The 25,788-nt window shown below is 45.5% G+C and overlaps 1 protein-coding gene across 2 annotated transcripts in view; it reads left to right on the top strand.

Annotated features, from left to right (window-relative positions):
* LOC132885405 (polymeric immunoglobulin receptor-like) overlaps window positions 1–25,788 on the top strand; it is a 44,705-nt gene that overhangs the window by 8,114 nt on the left and 10,803 nt on the right. Inside the window, exon 1 of one of the 2 annotated variants that reach the window (XM_060920056.1) lies at window positions 19,054–19,420. The exons of the other annotated variant lie outside the window; for it this stretch is intronic. The gene's annotated coding sequence lies outside the window, so the exon portion shown is untranslated. Of the gene's footprint in view, window positions 1–19,053; window positions 19,421–25,788 lie in introns of those variants that run through there. 2 annotated transcript variants of the gene reach the window in all.

Raw genomic sequence — 25,788 nt, 5'->3', positions numbered from 1 at the left:
GCCAAGACCCTGGCCGTCCGGGACTGGCCTACTCCCAAGTCCGTTAAGGAGGTTCAGCGGTTCTTAGGATTCGCTAACTTCTACCGCAAGTTCATCAGGAACTTCAGTTCTGTGGCAGCACCCATGTCAGACCTCACCAAAGGGACAGGTGGATCTTATGGCTGGTCTCCTCAGGCAGAAAAGGCGTTCAAAGACCTCAAGGCCCGCTTCTGCACGGCACCCATTCTGGTCCTCCCGGACACCTCCCAACCATTCATCGTGGAGGTGGACGCCTCGGACAGTGGTGTCGGCGTGGTACTCTCTCAACGTTCGGAAGGAAAGCTGCACCCCTGCGCTTACTTCTCCCACCGCCTGAGTCCTGCGGAGTCCCGGTACGATGTGGGGGATCAAGAACTGTTAGCGGTCAAACTGGCCCTTGAGGAGTGGAGGCACTGGCTGGAGGGAGCGCAACATCCATTCCTGGTTTGGACTGACCACAAGAACCTGGAGTACCTCCAGCAAGCCAAGAGACTGAACCCTCGACAGGCTAGGTGGGCCCTGTTTTTCAGTCGGTTTGACTTCACCCTCTCGTACCGTCCCGGCTCCAAGAACACCAAACCTGACGCACTGTCCAGGCTGTTCTCTGCCACTAACAGGGAGAATGAAGTCGGGCCTATTATCCCGGTGTCCCGGATTGTGGCCCCTGTCCGCTGGGGTATTGAGGAGGCTGTTCGACGAGCCCAACGCCAGGACCCCGGTCCTGGGATGGGGCCACCGGGCCTCTTGTACGTCCCACATCAAGCCCGGGCCAAGGTTCTCCAGTGGGGTCACTCTTCCCCTCTCACCGCCCACCCGGGAGCTCGGAGGACCCTGGACTTCCTGAAAAGACGCTTCTGGTGGCCTAACATGGAACAGGAAGTAAGGTCATTTGTCCTGTCCTGTGAGGTTTGCACCAGAACCAAGAACCCACGACAGCGTCCCCAGGGTCTCCTGCATCCTCTGACCATTCCCCGGCATCCCTGGTCCCACGTGGCAGTCGACTTCATCACGGGTCTCCCTGAGTCACAAGGTAACATGGTCATTTTGGTCATTGTTGACAGATTCTCCAAGGCCTGCCGCTTCATACCTCTGTGCAAACTCCCCTCTGCTCTTGAAACAGCGAAACTTATATTTAATCATGTCTTCCGAGTCTTTGGTCTTCCACAGGACATCGTCTCAGACCGAGGGCCCCAGTTCTCCTCCCGAGTGTGGCACGGGTTCTGCAAGGTCATCGGAGCCACTGCCAGCCTCTCCTCTGGGTTTCACCCACAGTCCAATGGTCAGACGGAGAGGCTCAACCAGGACCTGGAAACCACCCTGCGAGGCCTGGCTATGGATAACCCGACATCATGGAGCACCTGGCTGCCATGGGCAGAGTACGCCCACAACACCCTGCAGTCATCGGCCACTAAGCTGTCGCCATTCCAGTGCCAATTCGGGTTCCAGCCACCTCTGGAGGAGGACGCGGGGGTGCCCTCGGTCAACCAATATGTGAGACGGTGTCGCAAGACCTGGAGCAAGGTCAGGAAGACCCTCATACAGACCTCCAGAACCAACCAGACTCAGGCCAACCGCCACAGAAGACCTGCACACACTTTCCGCCCTGGGCAGTGGGTTTGGCTGTCCACTAAGGACCTTCCGCTGCGGGTGGAGAACCGCAAGCTTGCTCCTCGCTACATTGGCCCCTTCAAGGTGGTGCGCAGGGTGAACCCTGTCTCCTACCGGCTCCAGTTGCCCCGGACTCTGAGGATCAACCCCACTTTCCATGTTTCCCTGTTGCAGCCTGTACTGACGTGTAGGTATCATGCCGCCATCTTGTGTCAGAACTACAATTCCCAGTCCACTTCCGTGTGACCTACGTCACGCGTGGGCGGGATCATCTACGTCATCATTCAAGGAAACATAAAACAATGGGACAACGCTTCCATCTTCGCTCTCTCACGTCTGGCTTCCGATGGATCTGGATGTATAAAGAGGCGCGCTCTCCACCCCAAAAAGACGTCTTCTTTCTTGCAAGATCCATCACTCAGCGCGATTTTCCTTCTTACCCTTGGCAAAGGTAAACTCTAGAGTCGCGCGATCTTTAAACTCAACCTGAGTTACAACCGGTTTACTTGCATTAGAAGTGACGTCACGACTGCAGCCCAGGCAGTTAAAAGTTAAGAAGCGATTGAATCCTTTTTAACTCAAAGCGCTGTGCATCTTATTCTGATCAGAGACTTTTCCTCACGAACGCTGAGGTTCGGACCAAGAACCCTCTGCTTTCCACGGGAACCACCCAAGTGCTCCGTTCGACCCGAAAGTTTCTCCGCCTCCATCACGAGCGGCTCACGTGCTCCCACGGCGAGGCCCGAGACTACACCGGCGAATAGTTCTTCATATCTTGCTAAAGGCAGGATTAAGTAAGATTTTGGCATTTGGGCATAATTAGGATAGTCTTAGGAATTTGCTTTTATTTGAAATAGTGTGAATTTAAACCCAGGTTTATTGTTACACTGTTGAACACGCAGCGTGTTGATTTATTTTGGTTCTATGTTCTCTCAATTGTTTAATAGATAGGCTGCGCATGCTTCTCTCTTTTATTCTTTACTACTAACATATAGTTCTCATTATTATACATCTTGATGTCATTAAGATTTCAGTGGATTCAGTATGGTTATGAGCTAGTGGGTTAGCTACAGCTTCGCTTTTGTCTGCTTAGCAACACAAAGCTAATCAAGGCCTACCATGTGCTCAGCAAGCCATCAGGCCTAACAAACACACTTTAGCTAGGCTATAGGGCCTTTCACAAACACATACTAGCAACACAAGGCTAATCTAGGCCTCCACCACGTGTAGTTAGCTACACGAGGCTAAACACAGAGCTAATCCTTTGTTCTGTTTAGATAACATTCTTTTGTTTAGCTACCAACAAGCTAGGCCTCCACCACGTGTAGTTAGCTACACGAGGCTAAACACATGGTCAAGTCCTTCACACTCACACACACTCTCTCTCTCTCTCTCTCTCTCTCTCTCTCTCTCTCTCACACACACACACACCTCACTGCTTGTATATATTGATTTATCTTTTTATCTTTGTATAATAAATTCATTTATTAAACAAACTGTGTTTATTTGTGTGAACAACATCTGAAGTCCCCAATTTTCTCAAAGAATTCAAAAAGGGTGCAAATGTTATATAATATGGTAAGTGATCTTAATAATTTGGAAATGTACCATAATTTAGCTGTTTGGTAATTTATTATTAAGCACCAGGATTAATGGTATGATTCACTAAATGATTCACTAAATGATTCATTGAACGATTCCCTAAATGATTCATTGAACAATTCCCTAAATGATTCACTAAATGATTCATTGAACGATTCACTGAACGATTCACTTCAAATGAGAGTGATTCTATGGTATGATTCAATTCAAACGAGTCAAATTAAATGATTCAATGGGATTGATTCATTTTAATTATTGACCTTCAAAATTTAATGAGACTGATTTAACGAGATTGATCACTTAATATCAATAATTAACTGATTGCACCCACAGACGTCTACGTATGCCCCTGCCCCTAGGAACCCCCCACCCCCCCGCATCTTCCAGGGGCAGACTGTGTTCACTGTGCATCGCCTGCTTGACTCCCGCCGGGTCCGCGGCGGGTTGCAATATCTGGTGGACTGGGAGGGCTATGGTCCTGAGGAGCGCTGCTGGGTTCCTGCTCGGGATGTCCTAGATAAAGAACTGTGTCGGGACTTCCATTCGGCCCATCCGGATCGCCCTGGGAACGTCAGGAGACGCTCCTAGGGGGGGGGGGGTCCTGTTAGGACTTGGACTGTTTTGGCCTCTAGAGGCCGCTGTTATTTCCTTTTCGTGTCTTGTTTATTTTGGCCTCTAGAGGCCGCCACTGTTCCTGTGTTTTGTGTTTTTGTTAATTGCCTGTTAGTCCTAATTATCTTCACCTGTGTCCTTAATTAGTTTGTGTATTTATACCCCTGAGTTCAGTCCTCTTGTCACGGAGTCTTTGTGCTGTTATGTTTATCTCCAGTTTCCTTTGTACTGTGTTTTGTGGATCTTCTGAGCTTTTGCATTTTTGCCTTTTTCTTTTTGAATTATACTCTTTGTTTTTGTTTTTTTTGTTTTGCCCTGGATTGTATATAGTGTACATAGTATAAATAAACCTTTTGTTACTTTTTCTACTTCCGCCTCACGCCTCTGCATTTGAGTCATTCCCCTGGTGGCCTAGTGGGGGTTTGCTGGATCATCACACCAACGAACCAGGTTCGAATCCCAGCAAAACCCTAACAGAAGTTGATCCCAGAGTGATTATAAATTAATCTTGCAATGGCCTTTTCCTTCATGCCAATTCTGTGATTATTGTAGGGACTTTACTTTAAAATTTCAACCAGGTTCAATTCACCTTAAAATCAGCTCTCTGTAAAGGGACACCATAAGAAGATCATAGGTTTTGGAATTTTGAAAAAAACATATTTTATGGGTGCAGAGATATGGTGATTTTAATAAAAAATAAATAACGGTAATTCACGCTGCCCCCCCCCACACACCTCTACTTAACATTGAAGCACAAAATAGAAAGGGTCTACATGGTCCTAACTGGTACTGTTAGAACCAGAAAATGTTGTAGTTTTATGAGCAACTTAGTTTTGGAGGTAAACCCTAACAAATTCCTGGATGCTGTGCACAATGCATATGGCACAACGCGCCACCCACTTCTGCCAGCTCCAGCACTGAAAATGAAAGTGCCTATTTATTGACATTATTTAGCCTTGTGCCTACGAAGTGAGGTTACAAAGAGACACTGCTTTATCATAAGTGTGAAAGTTGAACAACAAATCAGTGAAAGAAAGAAAGAAAGAAAGAAAGAATAAGCAAACTAGAGGTCTGCGCGGGACAGAATTTTCAGTCCCGCTCCCGCCCGCTCCTGCATTGTGCAGTCCCGCTCCCGCCCGCTCCCGCAAAGAATTATGATTTTCAGTCCCGTTCCCGCCCGCGCCTGCCATATTTTGTCCCGCTCCCGCCCGCAAATCCCGCATGATGCAGACGTTTGCGTTATTTCTCATGAAAGTTCTTGCCATTGGCTTGGGGAATTAAACATGCTGAGCTTAGGTGAGCTCTCCACTGACCGATCCTTCACCTAGCACATGTAGCGAGGGTGCGCGTTGCCAGGCGGCATGCGCAGCTGAGGCTTTACATGTACATTATCTGTCTGTCTGTCTGTCTGTCTGTGTCTATCTGTATCTCTCTCTCTCTCTCTCTCTCTCTCTCAGTCTTTCTCTATCTGTCCGCATGTTGTGTGTGTGTGTGTGTGTGTGTGTGTGTGTGTGAAACAAATCCAAAGGTGAGAATTAGTCTTGGGGCAAAACCCAGACAGCGTTTGGCCAGAGTGTCATATTACACTGAGGCTATTCTCTCTCTCTCTCTCTCTCTCTCTCTCTCACACACACACACACACACACACAGGAAATGAAGAAAATAAAAAGGAATAAGAAAAAATAAATAAATAGAAAGAAAGAAAGAAAGAAAGAAGTTTGAAAGTGAAAAAGAAGAAAGCGAGACTATGACATTGAGGAAGAAAGAAGAGAAAAAACAACAAATGAGTGCGTGAGGGAGAAGAGAGAGAATGAGTGTCAGTGTATGAACAAAATAAAAAAAATAATAAGACTTTACACACACGCACACACATACACACACTTATGTACGCGCGCACACACACACACACACACAGACACACACACACACACACACAGGCAAAATTATTAAAATTGAACATTGGCAGTAGTGCATTAGCATTGTGTGTGTGTCCCCTCTGAAAAAACGTGCGGAAAGGAATCAGAAATGTACGCAAGATTAGACCACATCCACAAATTTAGGCATCTTAAAATGTTTTTATTAATGCCAAATAAAATATCCAGCACAAATTATATATGATAGACATACATTAATAATTTATAAATTTTATTTTAAACACGTTTTTAGTTAGCGGGACTGCAGCTTATCACCTCTCCCGCCCGCTCCCACATTGTGCACTCCCCCTCCCGCCCGCGCCCGCAATAAGCTTTCAAAATTTGTCCCGCGCCGCACTGCTTTGCGTCAGGTCCTGCGGGTCCCACGGGACTCCCACGGGAGTGCAGGGCTCTAAAGCAAACTATGATTTGTACCATGTATTAACTTCCTGGGTTCCAGAAAACCACTGGAGTAGTTATTGCTCTTCATCACGAGTGACTTCACTTGCGTATTTGTCCGCCTCTTTCTCCATGGCTATAGGTTCTAAATTGTCCTCAGACAACCATTGAGGACCAAAGATTGAGGACAAATTTGAAGAGCTTTCATTGTCTTTTTCAAAAGAATCAGTATCAAGAATGCACGCCACTGCAGAGAATAGTATAGAGTCTGAGTGGACACAAAAGAAGGCAGTGGCACATGACGTCACACATATGCAGCACCGTGACAATCTAATAATGGCAGACAAGCTTTTATTGATTTTTGGAACATAATTCAGATGCAAAAAAAAAATTTTTTTTGAACCATTTTTTTATTTATTGGTGAAATTTACAACCTATTTGTGCATATCACACCCAGAAAACCTGGGATTTTATGATGCAATTTTCATTAGACAGCACTTTAAGCTTTATTTCACTGGGTATCCATGATTTAAATCAGGATTTTAAAATCCCCGACTCATAGTTTACTAAACACTTGATTGATTTTACAGTAAACTGATCTAGGAACTTCAGATTATGTGAATATGACATTGTGTTTTACCAAAGCAGCACCAGGAATTTCTACAATTCAGACAAAGTTCTGCTCTCTAACTTTTAAAATTTTAATCATCCATGGTGTATACTGTACACCAATACTGTACTGTTCGGTTTAAATTGTATCTTTCTTCCTCTGTGTTACACCTTGTGGTCTAGAGGGCAGTAGAGGCCTTCTGGCAGTAGATCAGTACACACTGACTTGGAGTAATAAATATCCTCAGTAAAGTTAACACTGGTGCACTGAGAGGAAAAATAACTTAATAAATGTTAATATTAAATACTCGTCCACCTTCATATGATTGTTTACACACTGAAAATAATAAAAGGCTCATTTTTGTGTCAGGAATGTGAAAGCTTTGTATTGCTGTGATGTAGTTCATACATGGTGATGTAGTGGTTAGCACTATCACCTCATAGCAAGAAGGTCCTGGGTTTGAGCCCAGTGGCCAATGAGGGCCTTTCTGTGTGGAGTTTATATGCTGTCTGTGTGGGTTGACTCTAAGCATTCAGTTGTCTGATCAAGTTCTGCAGGGGCTGACAGTGACCCAATCAAAGTTGATAACTCTGGGAGATCATTTATAAAGCTCTATGCAGTAGTTGACATGAATGTACGTTTAATACAGTAATGTGGTGAGGTGCAAATATTATTACTCAGACATACAGTGGGGCAAAAAAGTATTTAGTCAGTCACCAATTGTGCAAGTTCTCCCACTTAAAAAGATGAGAGAGGCCTGTAATTTTCATCATAGGTATACCTCAACTGTGAGAGACAAAATGAGAAAAAAAAATCCAGAAAATCACATTGTCTGATTTTTAAAGAATTTATTTGCAAATTATGGTGGAAAATAAGTACAGTATTTGGTCAATAACAAAAGTTCATCTCAGTACTTTGTTATATACCCTTTGTTGGCAATGACAGAGGTCAAACGTTTTCTGTAAGTCTTCACAAGGTTTTCACACACTGTTGCTTGTATTTTGGCCCATTCCTCCATGCAGATCTCCTCTAGAACAGTGATGTTTTGGGGCTGTTGCTGGGCAACACGGACTTTCAACTCCCTCCAAAGATTTTCTATGGGGTTGAGATCTGGAGACTGGCTAGGCCACTCCAGGACCTTGAAATGCTTCTTAAGAAGCCACTCCTTCGTTGCCCGGGCGGTGTGTTTGGGATCATTGTCATGCTGAAAGACCCAGCCACATTTCATCTTCAATGCCCTTGCTGATGGAAGGAGGTTTTCACTCAAAATCTCACGATACATGGCCCCATTCATTCTTTCCTTTACATGGATCAGTCGTCCTGGTCCCTTTGCAGAAAAACAGCCCCAAAGCATGATGTTTCCACCCCCATGCTTCACAGTAGGTATGGTGTTCTTTGGATGCAACTCAGCATTCTTTCTCCTCCAAACACGACAAGTTGAGTTTTTACCAAAAAGTTCTATTTTGGTTTCATCTGACCATATGACATTCTCCCAATCCTCTTCTGGATCATCCAAATGCTCTCTAGCAAACTTCAGACAGGCCTGGACATGTACTGGCTTAAGCAGGGGGACACATCTGGCACTGCAGGATTTGAGTCCCTGGCGGCGTAGTGTGTTACTGATGGTAGCCTTTGTTACTTTGGTCCCAGCTCTCTGCAGGTCATTCACTAGGTCCCCCTGTGTGGTTCTGGGATTTTTGCTCACCGTTCTTGTGATCATTTTGACCCCACGGGGTGAGATCTTGTGTGGAGCCCCAGATCGAGGGAGATTATCAGTGGTCTTGTATGTCTTCCATTTTCTAATAATTGCTCCCACAGTTGATTTCTTCACACCAAGCTGCTTACCTATTGCAGATTCAGTCTTCCCAGCCTGGTGCAGGTCTACAACTTTGTTTCTGGTGTCCTTTGACAGCTCTTTGGTCTTGGCCATAGTGGAGTTTGGAGTGTGACTGTTTGAGGTTGTGGACAGGTGTCTTTTATACTGATAATGAGTTCAAACAGGTGCCTTTAATACAGGTAACGAGTGGAGGACAGAGGAGCCTCTTAAAGAAGTTGTTTCAGGTCTGTGAGAGCCAGAAATCTCGCTTGTTTGTAGGTAACCAAATACTTATTTTACCGAGGAATTTACCAATTAATTCATTAAAAATCCTACAATGTGATTTCCTGGATTCTTTCCCCCTATTCTGTCTCTCATAGTTGAAGTGTACCTATGATGAAAATTACAGCCCTCTCTCATATTTTTAAGTGGGAGAACTTGCACAATTGGTGGCTGACTAAATACATTTTTGCCCCACTGTATTTTGAATGAGATGAGATAATGATCTGAGAACTTCAGACTGTAGAAGTGTGACTATATTTTCTATGTTTAACCCGAATGTTAGTATTAGATCGAGGGTGTGACCACCATTATGGGTGGTCTTATGACACTCTGATTAACCCCTACTGAATCTAAAATGGACACAAACGCTGTTTTCAAAGGGTCTTCTGGGTTATTGAAGTGAATATTAAAATCTCCGACAACTAAAGCTTTGTTTAAGGAAATAACCAGGTCTGAGATAAAATCTACAAATTCAGAAAGAAACTCAGAATATGGCCACGGGGGCCTGTAAATAATAAGTAACGGAATTAACTGGGTAGACTTATTTTTTGAGGCTACATACATTATATTAGTATGAAGAACTTCAAATGTATTAAATTTATAACTAGGTTTTTGTGTTATACCTAGATGATCATTATAAATTACCGCAATGCCTCCTCCTCTGCCAATTAGACGAGGGTGGTGTATATAATTGTATCCAGGAGGACTTGCTTCATTTAATGCTATATATTCATTTGGCTTAATCCATGTTTCTGTTAAACACAGTTCATTAAACTCCTGATCAGTAATAAGTTCATTAACAATTAGCACTTTAGATGTAAGAGATCTAATATTTAATAGCCCTACCTTTAGATCAAAGGTGCTGGCAGTGGCTGTACAGTTAGTATGATCTAATTTTATATTGATTAGGTTACTGGAACAAACTCTGAGTAGGTCTACTTTTTTGTTTAGCTCAGAAAACAGACACAGTCTTGATGTAATGGACCCTGAGTGACAACTCTGTGCAGCTAGCAGACAGTTGGTTTAGCCTGTTTGTCTGCTCCCTGGGATTGGCTCTGGATTGTCAGAAGTTAACTCGACCTGTTCTGAAACTATGAGCTATGCTGCAAGAAATGAGAGCAGCACCTTCCTGAGTGGGATGGATACCATCCTGCCCTAACAGGCCAGCAGTGCCCTCAAAATTAGTCCAATTATCTATAAAGCCCACACTGTTTTCAGAGCACCACCTGGACAACCAGCAGTTCAGCGACCATAACCTGCTGCAAGCTATATCGCCACACCGCATTGGGATGGGGCCAGAGCATACTACAGCATCAGACATCACCTTTGCTAATTTAAACACCTCTACAAAGTTACTCTTAGTAACCTCAGACTGACGAATGCATATATCATTAGCACCTACATGGATAACTATCTGTGAGAACCTGTGCTTGCCTAGGACCCTAAGATTACCTGGATCTATATTAAGCCTAGGGTTTAATATGGATCAACTTTAATTAGAATTTTCTATATTTCTGCATAAATATGACCTAAAACATCATCAAATTTTCACAGAAGTCCTAAAAGTAGATTAAGAGAATCAGCTTAAACAAATAAGACCAAAATATTATACTTGGTCTTTTATTTATTGAGAAAAATGATCCAATTTTACATATCTGTGAGTGGCAAAAGTAAGTGAACCTTTGCTTTCAGGATCTGGTTTGACCCCCTTGTGCAGCAATAATTGCAGCTAAACGTTTCCGGAAACTGTTGATCAGCCCTTCACATTGGCTTGGAGGAATTTCAGCCCATTCCTCCATACAGAACAGCTTCAACTCTGGGATGTTGGTGGGTTTCCTCACATGAACTGCTTGCTTCAGGTCCTTCCACAACATTTCGATTGGATTAAGGTCAGGACTTTGATTTGGCCATTCCAAAACATTAACTTTATTCTTCTTTAACCGTTCTTTGGTAGAACGACTTGTGCGCTTAGGGTTGTTGTCTTGCTGCATGATTCACCTTCTCTTGAGATTCAGTTCATAGACTCTAATGTTTTAGAGTCCTGACATTTTCCTTTAGAATTCGCTGGTATAATTCAGAATTCATTGTTCCATCAATGATGGCAAGCCGTCCTGGCCCAGATGCAGCAAAACAGGCCCAAACCATGGTACTACCACCACCATGTTTCACAGATAGGATAAGGTTCTTATGCTGGAATGCAGTGTTTTCCTTTCTCCAAACATAACACTTCTCATTTAAACCAAAAAGTTCTATTTTGGTCTAATCCGTCCACAAAACATTTTTCCAATAGCCTTCTGGCTTGTCCACATGATCTTTAGCAAACTGCAGACGAGCAGCAATGTTCTTTTTGGAGAGCAGTGGCTTTCTCCTTGCAATCCTGCCATACACACCATTGTTGTTCAGTGTTCTCCTGATGGTGGACTCATGAACATTAACATTAGCCAATGTGAGAGAGGCCTTCAGTTGCTTAGAAGTTAACCTGGGGTCCTTTGTGGCCTCGCCGACTATTACATGCCTTACTCTTGGAGTGATCTTTGCTGGTCAACCACTCCTGGGGAGGGTAACAATGGTCTTGAATTTCCTCCATTTGTACACAATCTGTATGACTGTGGATTAGTGGAGTCCAAACTCTTTAGAGATGGTCTTGTAACCTTTTCCAGCCTGATGAACATCAACAACGCTTTTTGTGAGGTCCTCAGAAATCTTCTTTGTTCGTGCCATGATACACTTCCACAAACATCCATCCATCCATCCATTATCTGTAGCCACTTATCCTGTTCCACAGGGTTGCAGCTTCCACAAATATGTGTTGTAAAGATCAGACTTTGATAGATCTCTGTTCTTTAAATAAAACAGGGTGCCCACTCACACCTGATTGTCATCCCATTGATTGAAAACACCTGACTCTAATTTGACCTTCAAATTAACTGCTAATCCTAGAGGTTCACATACTTTTGCCACTCACAGATATGTAATATTGGATAATTTTCCTCAATAAATAAATGACCAAGGATAATATTTTCATCTCATTTATTTAACTGGGTTCCCTTTATCTACTTTTACGACTTGTGTGAAAATCTGATATTTTAGGTCATATTTTTGCAGAAATATAGAAAATTCTAAAGGGTTCACAAACTTTCAAGCACCACTGTAGAATATAAAAGTCTGAGACCACATTGAAAATCTGTTTTTAAAAAAATAAAAATAAACAGGAAAATTTTCGAATTTTGAAAGTTCTAAAAAAAAGGAAAAGTGCAACATCTAATATTGACTTCAGCATTCAAGATGAGGCACAATTTCTTGGTCAGAATGCTAAAGGGTCCTATAGATGGCAGTATTGATCCTCATAATTGTAGAATTAACCTCTTTAAGCTGTATTTCACTGGGTATCCATGATTTAAACGGGATTTTAAAATCCCCTACTCATAGTTTACGAAACACTTGATTGAAAATAGCAAGCATATGACGTTATGAGGGGCAGCACGGTGGTGTAGTGGTTAGCGCTGTTGCCTCACAGCAAGAAGGTCCGGGTTTGAGCCCCGTGGCCGGCGAGGGCCTTTCTGTGAGGAGTTTGCATGTTCTCCCCGTGTCTGTGTGGGTTTCCTCCAGGTGCTCCGGTTTCCCCCCACAGTCCAAAGACATGCAGGTTAGGTTAACTGGTGATTCAAAATTGACCGTAGGTGTGAATGTGAGTGTGAATGGTTGTCTGTGTCTATGTGTCAGCCCTGTGATGACCTGGCGACTTGTCCAGGGTGTACCCCGCCTTTCGCCCGTAGTCAGCTGGGATAGGCTCCAGCTTGCCTGCGACCCTCTAGAACAGAATAAAGCGGCTAGAGATAATGAGATGAGATGAGATAGTGAATCAACTTGTATTTCATTTTAAAGCTGACTGTGTGTTTTGGACACTACTGAGATTGAAAACAAAAATTAATACAAAAAATAGATACAGAAACATGAAGTACAGGATCAAAACTGAGGTGAAAATTACAAAATGGTAAACAATTCCAGCTCAGTATTGAAATCAATCCACCACACTGGTGATGTTTACATGGAGCTTTATAACCTGTTCATCAGACTGATAACTCTGTTGGAATAAAGTACACAGAATGAGGCCGATCGCAGTGAATAAATTTGGGCAATAAATTGAGTAATAATTTAATAATCCACAAGAAGTCCCTCTGCGGTCAGTAATCACACTGTTTTTCTCAAACGAAAATAATTTAAGCCTTATTCACAACATAAGCAGCATAATTAAAAAGGTGAACACACTTATCAGACTCACATGTAGTCATTATAGAAACACTGACACTAAGCCTCACTCCATGCATGTACATTTCTTTGAATCAGCTTTCATACAGCAGGCATATAAACACATTATATACAGTGTGTCCAGGTTAGGATCTATATAAACAGGTAATTTGCATGCGTGAATTAGTGAATATTTGCATGCAAATATGGATATTTAGAGCATTTAACAGATACAGGGACAGAAAGTGTCATTGTGTTACACCCCTGTTCACAGATAGACTAAAAAGTTGTTATGCAGAAAACTGATCTAAAAACTTCAGATTATGTGATTATGTGTTTTCCCAAAGCAGCACCAGGAATTTCTACAATTCAGACAAAGTTCTGCTCTCTGACTATTAAAATTTTAATCATCCATAGTGAATACTGTAGTGTTCAGTTTAAACTGTATCTTTCTTCCTCTGTGTCGCAACTTGTGGTCTAGAGGGCAGTCGAGGCCTTCTGGCAGTAGATCAGTACACACTGACATGGAGTAATAAACATCCTCAGTAAAGTTAACACGGGAGTACTGAGAGGAAAAATTATTGTTAATATTAAACACTCGTCCACCTTCATATGATTGTTACGCACAGAAAATAATAAGAGTTTCATTTTTGTGTCAGTAATATGAAAGCGTTTGTATTGCGCTGATGTATTTCACATATTTCAGACACAAACTTGCTGCACAGCTCTTTCTCACAAGGCTACAAGAGGAAATGGGCGAAACAACACTTTTTGGTTAAGACACAGATTAAGACACAGGTCATTTACAGTGCAGGACAGAGAGAGTAACAGTGTTTAAAGTACACAGAATGAGGCAGATCCCAGTGAATAAATTTGAGCAATAAGTTGAGTAATAATTTTTTTAATAATCCACAAGAAGTCCCTCTGCATTCAATAATCACACAGTTTTTCTCAAACAAAAATAATTTAAACCTTATTCACAACACAAGCAGCATTATTAATAAGGTGAACGCACTTATCAGACTCACATGTAGTCATTATAGAAACACTGACACTAAGCCTCACTCCATGCATGTACATTTCTTTGGATCAGCTTTCATCTCATCTCATCTCATCTCATTATCTCTAGCCGCTTTATCCTTCTACAGGGTCGCAGGCAAGCTGGAGCCTATCCCAGCTGACTATGGGCGAAAGGCGGGGTACACCCTGGACAAGTCGCCAGGTCATCACAGGGCTGACACATAGACACAGACAACCATTCACACTCACATTCACACCTACGGTCAATTTAGAGTCACCAGTTAACCTAACCTGCATGTCTTTGGACTGTGGGGGAAACCGGAGCACCCGGAGGAAACCCACGCGGACACGGGGAGAACATGCAAACTCCACACAGAAAGGCCCTCGCCGGCCCCAGGGCTCGAACCCAGGACCTTCTTGCTGTGAGGCGACAGCGCTAACCACTACACCACCGTGCCGCCTGGATCAGCTTTCATATAGCAGGCAAATAAACACATTTTATACAGTGTCCAGGATAGGATCTGTATAAACAGGCCATTTGTATTAGTGAATATTTGCATGCAAATATGGCTATTTAGAGCATTAAAGGGGAATTGAAGTCATTTTTAAACTTTGTGGCAGCGGGGGCATAGTCAAGCGTCGGTCTATGAATGGAGGGCGGAGTCAGGGAAGGTAAGTGGCAGAATCACTGCACTTAATGTTAGTTAACCTATGTTTGTGTGTCTTCCCCAGTGACCGCGACCTATAAAAGGAGAGAGAGCAGAGGAAGGGAGCTCTCTCCCCAACCAGACGACTTGTGTGTGTGCGTGCGTGTGTGGCTGGGAGAGTGTGAAAAGCTGAAAAGCTACAAATAAAAAGAGTTTTTTCAACTCAGTTCTGGCCTGCCGTACTTCTGTGCTCCACCCACCCGCTCTGATTTCGACAGTGGTGCCGTAACCCGGGATCGGAGCACAGAGGAGAACAGCCCCATGGAGTCCTCCCCCTTCAAGGACCTGATCCATGCCCTTGCCACAGCCCAACAGAGCCAGCACCAGGCGCTGGTCGCCCTCTGGAAGGAGCAGGAGCAAAGGTTTGAGGCCCTGGTGCTGGCGCAACAGGAAGATCGCCAGGCGTTCCGGCACCTACTCACATCGGCGGGGTCCACCACCTCCACCACCGCGGGCCCTCCTCACCTCACCCTAACGAAGATGGGCCTGCCCAATAACCCTGAGGCCTTCCTCGCGCTCTTTGAGCAGGCAGCAGAGGCCTGGGGCTGGCCAGTGGAACAGCGCATGGCGTGCCTCCTCCCCCTGCTAACGGGCGAGGTGCAGCTGGCCGTGCTACAGCTCCCCGACGACAGCCGGCTGGTCTACGCCGACCTCCGCCGGGCCATCCTCCAGCGTGTGGGGCGCACCCCGGAGCAACAACGGCAGCACTTCCGCGCTCTGCGCCTGGAGGAGGTCGGCCGGCCGTTCATGTTTGGCCAGCAACTCCGGGATGCCTGCCGGTGGTGGCTGAGGGCCGACAACCATGACGCCGAGGGAGTCGTCGATCTGGTGGTGCTGGAACAATTCATCGCCCAACTTCCCGAAGGAACAGCGGAGTGGGTCCAGTGCCATCGCTCGGCATCACTGGATCAGGCCATCAAGCTGGCAGAGGACCAGTTGGCAGCTGTTCTGACAGCAGGACAGCATGTCTCCTCTTCTCCTCTCTCTCTCTCTCTCTCTCTCCCTCCCCCTCCCCTTCTGTTCCTCGTCCTCGCCCCATTCCCCCACCGTGGAGGCGGGGGCCGGCTCCACCCCAGCCGGCCCACCGGGCCCGCGGTGCCCTACCATTTCCCACTTCCGTGTCTGTCTCTCTCCCCCCCCCCTCAGGTGAGTGAGCTCTGGAACACCCGTGTAGAGAGAGAGCCCGGGCCGGTTTGCTGGCACTGCGGGGAGCCGGGGCAGCTCCAGCATCAGTGCTCAGTGATGGAGGTGGGCGGGGTGGTCCGGAACCCCGATGTGCCAGGGACCGCCCTCGATCAGGCCGGAGTGTATCGCGTACCGGTGAGTATCCAAGGGGATATGTATCAGGCTTTGGTGGACTCCGGCTGTAATCAGACCTCAATCCACCAAAGCCTGGTGCAAGACGAGGCATTGGGGAGAGGACAACTGGTGAAGATGTTGTGTGTGCACGGGGATGTTCACAACTACCCTTTAGTGTCGGTCCACATTCTATTTCGAGGGGAGAAATTTAGAGTAAAGGCGGTGGTTAATCCTTGCTTTACCCAGTCGATTAATTTGGGGACTGACTGGCCGGGATTTTGGGAATTAATGACTCATTTAGTGAAGAGTGGGGCCTGCCATAGTTCAGCAGGGGGAGGTCCTGGTGTGGCATTGGCGGGAGCAGCTGTCACGAAGCCGTCTACATCATCACCGCATCAGAGTGCGGAGCAGCAGGCTCCTCCTCCCTCTCTCGGGGAATCCCTCGCTGATTTCCCGTTAGAGCAGTCGCGAGACGAGACCCTGCGGCATGCATTTGACCAAATGAGAGTAATCGATGGTCAAACGCTCCAGCCAAACGCCACCCCATCCTTCCCCTATTTTTCCATTGTGAAGGATAGATTATACAGAGTGATGCAGGACACTCAGACTAAGGAGCTGATCACACGGCTTTTGATCCCAAAGAGCCGCCGGGAATTTATATTCCAGGCGGCTCACTTTAATCCCATGGCTGGACACTTGGGGCAGGATAAGACACTAGCCCGAATAATGGCCCGGTTCTATTGGCCAGGGATTCGCAGCGATGTCCGTAGATGGTGTACAGCGTGCTGCGAATGCCAGTTAGTAAATCCAGCGGCCATTCCAAAAGCACCTTTGCACCCTCTGCCATTAATCAAGACCCTGTTCGAAAGACTTGGGATGGATCTCATCGGGCCATTAGATCGGTCAACATGAGGGTATCGCTTTATTTTAGTTCTTGTGGACTATGCAACACGATATCCAGAAGCAGTACCTCTTCGCAATATCTCAGCACGTAGTATTGCAGAAGCACTCTTTCACGTCATCTCCCGAGTTGGAATCCCCAAAGAGATTCTGACTGATCAAGGCACTATGTTTATGTCATGCACACTACGTGAACTGTATGGGTTACTGGGAATTAAGCCGATCCACACCAGCGTTTATCACCCACAAACGGATGGCTTAGTCAAACGGTTTAATCACACCCTCAAAAACATAATTAAAAAATTTGTACGCGAGGACGCACGCAACTGGGATAAGTGGCTCGAGCCCCTGTTATTCGCCGTGCGAGAGGTCCCACAAGCCTCCACGGGGTTCTCCCCATTCGAATTATTATATGGGCATAAGCCACGTGGCATCCTGCGGGAAAATTGGGAGGAGGGACCTTCAACGAGCAAAACCGAAATTCAGCACGTTATCGACCTGCGCGCAAAACTCCACACACTCACACACCTAACCCAGGAGAATTTGCGGCAGGCCCAAGAACGGCAAATCCACCTGTACAACAGGGGCATGCGCCTTAGGGAGTTCACACCAGGAGATAAAGTGCTCATCCTGTTGCCCACATCGAGCTCCAAATTGATCTCCAAGTTGCAAGGACCCTTTGAGGTCACACGGCGAGTCAGGGACGTCGACTATGAGGTGAGGCAAATGGACAGAGGTGGGGCATTACAGATTTACCACATCAATCTGCTAAAACTTTGGAACGAGGAGGTCCCCATGGCGTTGGTCTCATTGGTTCCGGAGAAGGCAGAGCTGGGGCCGGAGGTTCAAAAAGGAACATTGGCATTGCTTATCACTCTGGTCCCCTGTGTAGACCACCTCTCCCCGACCCAACTCACGGAGGTTGCCCAGTTGCAGACCGAATTTTTGGACGTGTTCTCGCCCCTGCCCGGCCGCACCCGCCTCACAGAACACCACATTGAGACGCCCCCGGGGGTGGTAGTGTGCAGCTGCCCTTACAGGCTGCCCGAACACAAGAAAAAGGTGGTTCGGGAAGAACTCGAGGCCATGCTCAACATGGGCATCTTCGAGGAGTCCCACAGTGACTGGAGCAGCCCGGTGGTCTTGGTTCCCAAGGCCGATGGGTCGGTCCGGTTCTGTGTGGACTATAGAAAAGTCAATGTGGTGTCTAAATTCGATGCATACCCAATGTCTCATATTGACGAGTTGCTTAATCAACTAGGCACGGCTCATTTTTATTCGACACTGGATTTGACAAAGGGATATTGGCAGAGCCCCTTGACTCCATTATCCTGAGAGAAAACGGCCTTTTCCACACCGTTTGGCTTACACCAGTTTGTCACACTTCCTTTTGGGCTGTTTGGGGCACCCGCTACGTTCCAGTGGCTTATGGATAGGGTCCTCCGCCCCCATGCCACCTATGTGGCCGCATACCTGGACGATATCATAATCTATAGTAATGACTGGCCATGGCATTTACAACACCTAAGGGTCATCCTTAGGTCGCTGAGGCGAGCGGGTCTCAAAGCCAACCTGAAGAAGTGTGCGATTGGGCGGGTGGAAGTACGGTATCTGGGCTTCCACTTGGGCAATGGGCAGGTGCGTCCCCAAATTAATAAGACAGCAGCGATTGCGGCCTGCCCAAGGCCCAAGACCAAAAAGGGGGTGAGTCAGTTCCTGGGGCTGGCTGGCTACTATTGTAGGTTTATACCTAATTATTCGGACGTCACCAGCCCGCTGGCTGATCTCACTAAAAAGGGGGTACCAGATCTGGTCCAGTGGATGGAGCAATGCCAGTGGGCTTTCTCTGAGGTAAAGGCTGCACTGTGTGGCAGGCCACTGTTACACTCCCCTGACTTTTCTCTCCCCTTTGTTTTGCAGATGGACGCGTCAGACAGGGGGTTGGGGGATGTTCTGTCCCAGGAGGTGGAGGGGGAGGATCGTCCAGTGCTGTACATCAGCAGGAAGCTGTCAGTGCATGAGGGCCGCTACAGCACCATAGAAAAGGAGTGCCTGGCCATCAAGTGGGTGGTCCTCGCCCTCTGCTTACTACCTGCCGCGGCGCCCTTTCACCCTCTGGTCGGACCACACACCCCTGCAGTGGCTCCACTGCATGAAGGATGCCAATGCGCGGATCACCCATTGGTATCTGGTACTCCAGCCATTTAAGTTCAAGGTGGTCCACAGGCCGGGGGCGCAGATGGTCATGGCGGATTTCCTCTCCCGTCAGGGGGGGGAGTCAGCTGCAGGCTGGACGGCTCCCCGGCCTGAGTCGGGCGGTGGAGATATGTGACAGTGGGGGCGTGGTCAAGCATCGTTCTGTGAATGGAGGGCGGAGTCAGGGAAGGTAAGTGGCAGAATCACTGCACATAATGTTAGTTAACCTGTGTTTGTGTGTCTTCCCCAGTGACCGCACCCTATAAAAGGAGAGAGAGAGCAGAGGAAGGGAGCTCTCTCCCCAACCAGACGATTTGTGTGTGCGCGTGTGTGTGTGGCTGGGAGAGTGTGAAAAGCTGAAAAGCTACAAATAAAGAGTTTTTTCAACTCAGTTCTGGCCTGCCGTACTTCTGTGCTCCACCCACCCGCTCTGATTTCTGCAAACTTGTTTTATTTCTTAATTAACGTGTTATTCAATTACGTTTTCGGTTTTATTAACTTTACATCGTGACTGATATTGGCATATTATATTCCACTTATCAGCCTTTTCAGTTTTTAGCCATGTTGAATGTAGTTCGTTTGGTCCACAGCAGGCGTCATTTATCCCCGCAATCTTTCCGAGACTTGTGCAAGACTTCGAAACATGATGTGTCAGCCCCGCCATTTTGAAAACTGTTTCCACAGTGGCCAGATCGCCATATTATTCCAATTTAGATTAATTTCGAGATTTGCCAGCTTCATCAGTGATGGAGTGTCAGTCCTGTGCACTGTAGGCACTTGAAGGCACGCCTCAGGCTGCGCACGCGCCGAGTGGACTCCAGCATGCATGCCGTGAACAAGGCGCACCTAAGCTCAATTAAGGAACTATGTGTTTGCCTATCGGTGGTGTAGTGGTTCGCGCTGTCACCTCACAGCAAGAAGGTCTGGGTTCGAGCCCCGTGGCCGGCGAGGGCCTTTCTGTGCGGAGTTTGCATGTTCTCCCCGTGTCCGCATGGGTTTCCTCCAGGTGCTCCAGTTTCTCCCACAGTCCAAAGACATGCAGGTTAGGTTAACTGGTGACTCTAAATTGACCGTAGGTGTGAGTGTGAATGGTTGTCTGTGTCTATGTGTCAGCCCTGTGATGACCTGGCGACTTGTCCAGGGTGTACCCCGCCTCTCGCCCGTAGTCAGCTGGGATAGGCTCCAGCTTGCCTGCAAACCTGTAGAACAGGATAAAGCGGCTAGAGAGAATGAGATGAGATGAGGTGTTTGCCTATTTAAGGACTGTGCTGATGTATTTGCATCATGAATATTACGATAGGCATTTCCGAGCCTTTCTACCCATTGTCTTGATTTCCTGTTTCACGATCCTTGTCCTCGCTTAGCCTTTGATGTACTGTTTGCACCTCAACCGACCCTTTTGCCTGTATTCTCATTTTTTATCTAGCCTGCCATTTAGGATTGTTTGCCTGTGCAGGGCCGCTGACAGCTTTGGCTGGGCCCGGGACAAAATGCTCTGAATGGGCCCCCTCCCCGGGCCAACCCACACACACACCCACCTCTCTTATCCCAGTCTCTACTCACTCCAACCCTTAAATGACAGGTATTCAAAAAGCATTCAACTGGTCAACAACCATTTCATTTTAGCATTTCAACATTTTTACAGTTTTAACATTTTAACAGGTGCGAAATGCAATGCGCCGGACTTTTGTTGTGGCAAAGTCGTCAATAAGGTCATTGAAGTCCAGCTTTTTTGCAAGTTCGTGCTCTATAGAGAGCATTGCCAGCCCATTGAGCTGAACATGGAAGAACATAGTATACTGTGCGTGCGTACTGTCCAGTGTGAAAAGCAGAGAAGAACACACCGCTCGAGAAACGGCAGGATATGATTGCGGGCTAATGTGAATATTCTTAGCTTCAATCAGATATATGAAACACAACGTTATTAAGCCGTTGTGGTTATGAAATGATTCAATGCCCTGTGCATTTGATATGGTGTTCAGTGTGACTTGCTCTCCCCTCATTTGTAACATGAATTGCGTGCTGCGCGTGCCTTGGTTGGGGTTACTTTACGGGGCTGGAAAAAGTTGGCTGTCTTTTTAGGGTGACCACCGACATGAGTCTGTAAGTTAGGACACTTGTGTCCAAAAGTGAGGACAAAGGCCCTAAAGTTAGGACACCGTCACGTTACGGGGGGGGGTGTAAGAAAAACTTATAAAAAAACGTATGAAGTCAATATATATTTATTAACTTGGAACACCTATCAAAAAGAGAAATGTGGAAAATGATGGTCAAGACCATGTCAACAAGAAACAAAACATCACTGTAAAGTCACTATAAAGAGTTGTGTCCATCTATAGACACTGAAAAAACAGTCTTTGCCATGCCATAGGCCAACATATTTATTCACTTGAAAATGACCATCAAAAAGAAAAAAAAAAGAAAAGTCGAAAAATGAGTCAAGAAACATGTAGGCCTACTGTCATTTAGCCTACTATACTGGCCTTGGCTTATCCACAGGAACTAAACTAAAAACAAAACATTGTTGTGTTCATTTATGCTCATCCAAAAAATATAAAAAAGAAAAACATGAAAAATGACAGTCAACCATTTACATTTGGCCTATAACCTTACCTGTCAACTTTTGCAGAGCAGTCTAAACTCTTGTACGAGTGATGGTGTTTAATGGTGTGGAACAATTTAGTCAGCTCAGCAGCAGTGGTTTTGTCATCGATTGGGGTTGGTAGAGCTGGGGCAAAAAATGATGCTAAAGATGACTGTCCAGCACTGCTGGCATTCTCTCTGTGGCGGTCTGTGTCTGCGTGTCTGTCTATCGCACCTTTACCTCTGCTCCCCACATCAATGTCAATGCGACAGAGCTTGCAGAAGGCGAAGTGTTCTCCTTTTTGGCTCTTGCCGACAAAACGATGCTCTAAGCACCAAGCATTTTTAAAGGATGTCTTTCGTTTCGGCATGAGTATTGTTCAACAGCATGCGTGCCAACATTCATAGGTTTTTCCGTACAAACATTCGCACTGTGCGCGCAGCTCGGAGGAGCAAAAATCAGCCAATCGCATGAGCGCAGCTTTTGAGTGACAGCAGCTTCCAGACAATCAGAGGCTGCAGAGGCTCCATCAGCTGCGCGCGCAGCGCGAATGTTTGTATATGAGAAATCCCTGTAGGCTATCTTTGCCTGTATGTCATTGCAGAATAGCAAGTGTAAATAATGGGCGGGGATTTGTGACGATTGATGCAACGGTGGCGGCTGAGGGTCCGAAATGAGGACAAAATGTAAAAAGTGAGGACGCGTGACAGATGTCCGGACAGACGGCTCTAAAACCGGACTGTCCGGACGAAATTGGGACGAATGGTCACCCTATGTGTCTTACCTGGCTCAGCTGCCCCACTGCCTTTGCTAGTACCTGCTGCATCATCCGAATCTTTTTTAAAATATTTATGCAGTGAGCCCCTGAGTCTCTTGGTTTCTTCCTCTCTTTTTCTCTTTTCTTTTCTGTGCTCCTGACTTGTGCATGTTGGCAAATGGCACGCACGCTGATTGTCGAAGCGCTATGATCGAACGATGTCAGTTTTTTCCCCTTAATCAAAGAGTCAGACCAAACCATTTTTGCATTAGGGGCGGTAGGGGGTTCTTGACGCCTTTTTCAAAGACAATAAAGGCAAAAGATCTAGAAATCATTTATTGAATGCAAATATAGCACATTTCTCCCCCAAATCAACACATTTTGAAATGAAATAAAATAATCGCAACTTCATGAGAGCCCAGTTCTGGGCCCCCCCCCATTCCTGGGCCCGGGACAACATACCCGTTTGTCCCCCCCTGTCGGTGGGCCTGTGCCTGTGTCTATATTGTCTCACTGTACTGTATATATCTTCTGCACTTTATTAAACTGTATACTTCTGCATATACATCCATCTCCCTCGTGTACATGACATACGCTGAAGCATTCACAGTAGTACAAAAAGGCAATTGAGCTTATCACAATTTTTTTTTAGATATTTTCTACACAATTACAAAACTTCAATAATGTACAATAAACTTCACACTTTTTTAAAAACTTTATTTCAATATATTATTTCTGCTCATTTCCTGTCTCTACACTGTCCTATCCAAATAAAGGTAAAAAAAAATTTGTGATAACCTCAATTGCCTTTTTGTACTACTGTGAATGCCACTGTTCAGCAAAAAGAGAAATCTATGTTGGCAGAATGAGGACTTGAAAATTGACTTAATTAAGAATTCTTAATAAAGATAACAGTGTTATCATAGTTTGGATTATCATGGGCACATCGTTGGCAAAACATAAAATTATTAATGCAGACTGTTGCCTTGAAATTTCAAGTATTCTCAACTATTCTTTTTTACAGTGTAGTGCAGAAAATTTCAGATATCTTAAACACCAGACTTGATAGTCAGGAAAAAATTATGGAGAAGCTGATATCTGACAATACATTGAAGATATAGGGGCTTAAGAAAATGGTTGATTTCGCCTGTGCTGAGATTCTAGAGGTAAAGGGGAATATGACATAAGTTGATGCTTGAGCCTGCGAGACAGAGAAAAACGTGCCTCTTCTGGAACAACAATTCACCAAGCTGGAGAACTACTCGCGTTGAACCTGTGTCTGTATGGAGTGGCTGAGTGTAAGGAGCAAGACGCCCGCACAGAGCTGATACACATCTGTCAGACGATCCTGCCGGAATATAAAGTGAAATTCCCTGACGTAATTGATACAGTGCATTTCCTCGGCCAGCCAAGGAAAGATGTCTCCAAGCCTCAAGGGATTATTCTACAGTTTACCAACATTTTCTCCCATGATGCAGTCTGGAAAGCTGCAAAGAAATCCACATTCCTGCAGAACAAGAATCTGCACTTTGCTGAGGACCTGTCACCGGCCTTCAGAGAGAGATGGATGCACCTGTGGCCCCTGGTGGCCAAGGCATGTGAACAAGGAAAGACGACATATTTTGTCAGAGGAAGAACCTTTGCTAATGGGACTGAACTGTTCCCAACTACCTGAAGATGATAAACATTTCACCTGTCTATATGCTACACACCTTTAACTGAGACAGACTGGAGTTTGCTGCTCACTGTCTTACTGTTATTCAATTTAGTTGCTCTAAGTTACATTTTGTTATGCTGAGGGGATGATAAGCACAGATAATTACACTCAGGTATATTTTGTTATAGAAGAGGAACAATATATCTCATCTCATTATCTCTAGCCGCTTTATCCTTCTACAGGGTCGCAGGCAAGCTGGAGCCTATCCCAGCTGACTACGGGCGAAAGGCGGGGTACACCCTGGACAAGTCGCCAGGTCATCACAGGGCTGACACATAGACACAGACAACCATTCACACTCACGGTCAATTTAGAGTCACCAGTTAACCTAACCTGCATGTCTTTGGACTGTGGGGGAAACCGGAGCACCCGGAGGAAACCCATGCGGACACGGGGAGAACATGCAAACTCCACACAGAAAGGCCCTTGCCGGCCCTGGGGCTCGAACCCAGGACCTTCTTGCTGTGAGGCGACAGCGCTAACCACTACACCACCGTGCCGCCCGGGACAATATATATATGTTTATTTTTGGACTCTTCATTTATTTTTATTCTTTACCTTTTTACTTATTATTTTTTATTTATTCTTTACTCTCAACTACACCCAGTCACTTTATATGCAGTGCCTTGGAGGCTTGCACTTTGTGTATAATATGTAAGGACTGAGAAGGCTTAAGTTGGCAAGTGAGAACCGAGGTGCCTCCCCAGTTTTACAGCTTTAACATGTTTCACTGTACACTTTATACAGAATTCAAGATAGTTCAGCTCTTGATAAAGAGACTATACTTTCTAAGGTCAACTTATTTTTGTCACATATATTGTTCTGTTTATTGTTGTTAATACATCATTATCTATCATTACTCTCAATGCCGGGGGTTAAGAAATAGTGTTAAGCGTAAAGCTTTATTTTTGTTTGCCAAGCAGCACAAAAATGATTTCTGTTTTATTCAAGAGTCACATTCAATTCCTGATGGTGGAAGATTTTGGAGATCTCAATGGGGCAATGATCTATGGCAGGCTCATGGATCTGAACATTCTGCCATTGTTAGCCAGCAAACACACACGTACATACAACGTAGTGGTTAGGTAGTGGTTTGGTAATGTCAGGGAAATACATTGTAGTTACGTAGTAGGCATGTCCTAATACAACGTTGTGCCAATACGTCGTAGTGGTAATACGTAACGACAATGTAGTGGTAATATGTAATGACAACGTAGTAGTAATACGTAACGACAATGCAGTGGTAATACGTAACAACAACGTAGTGGTAATACCTAACGACAATATAGTGGTAATACGTAATGACAACGTAGTGGTAATACGTAACGACAACGTAGTGGTAATACGTAACGACAACGTAGTGGTAATACGTAATGACAACGTAGTGGTAATACCTAACAAAAACATAGTGGTAATACGTAACAACAACGTAGTGGTAATACGTAACGGACACGTTATCTGGTGACTACTATATACTACTATAAGTACAGCTTTTCAGGG

Source organism: Neoarius graeffei, chromosome 4 (assembly GCF_027579695.1).
Source record: "Neoarius graeffei isolate fNeoGra1 chromosome 4, fNeoGra1.pri, whole genome shotgun sequence".
Classification (NCBI taxonomy): domain Eukaryota; kingdom Metazoa; phylum Chordata; class Actinopteri; order Siluriformes; family Ariidae; genus Neoarius; species Neoarius graeffei.
This window is presented reverse-complemented; position numbering and strand designations above follow the sequence as displayed.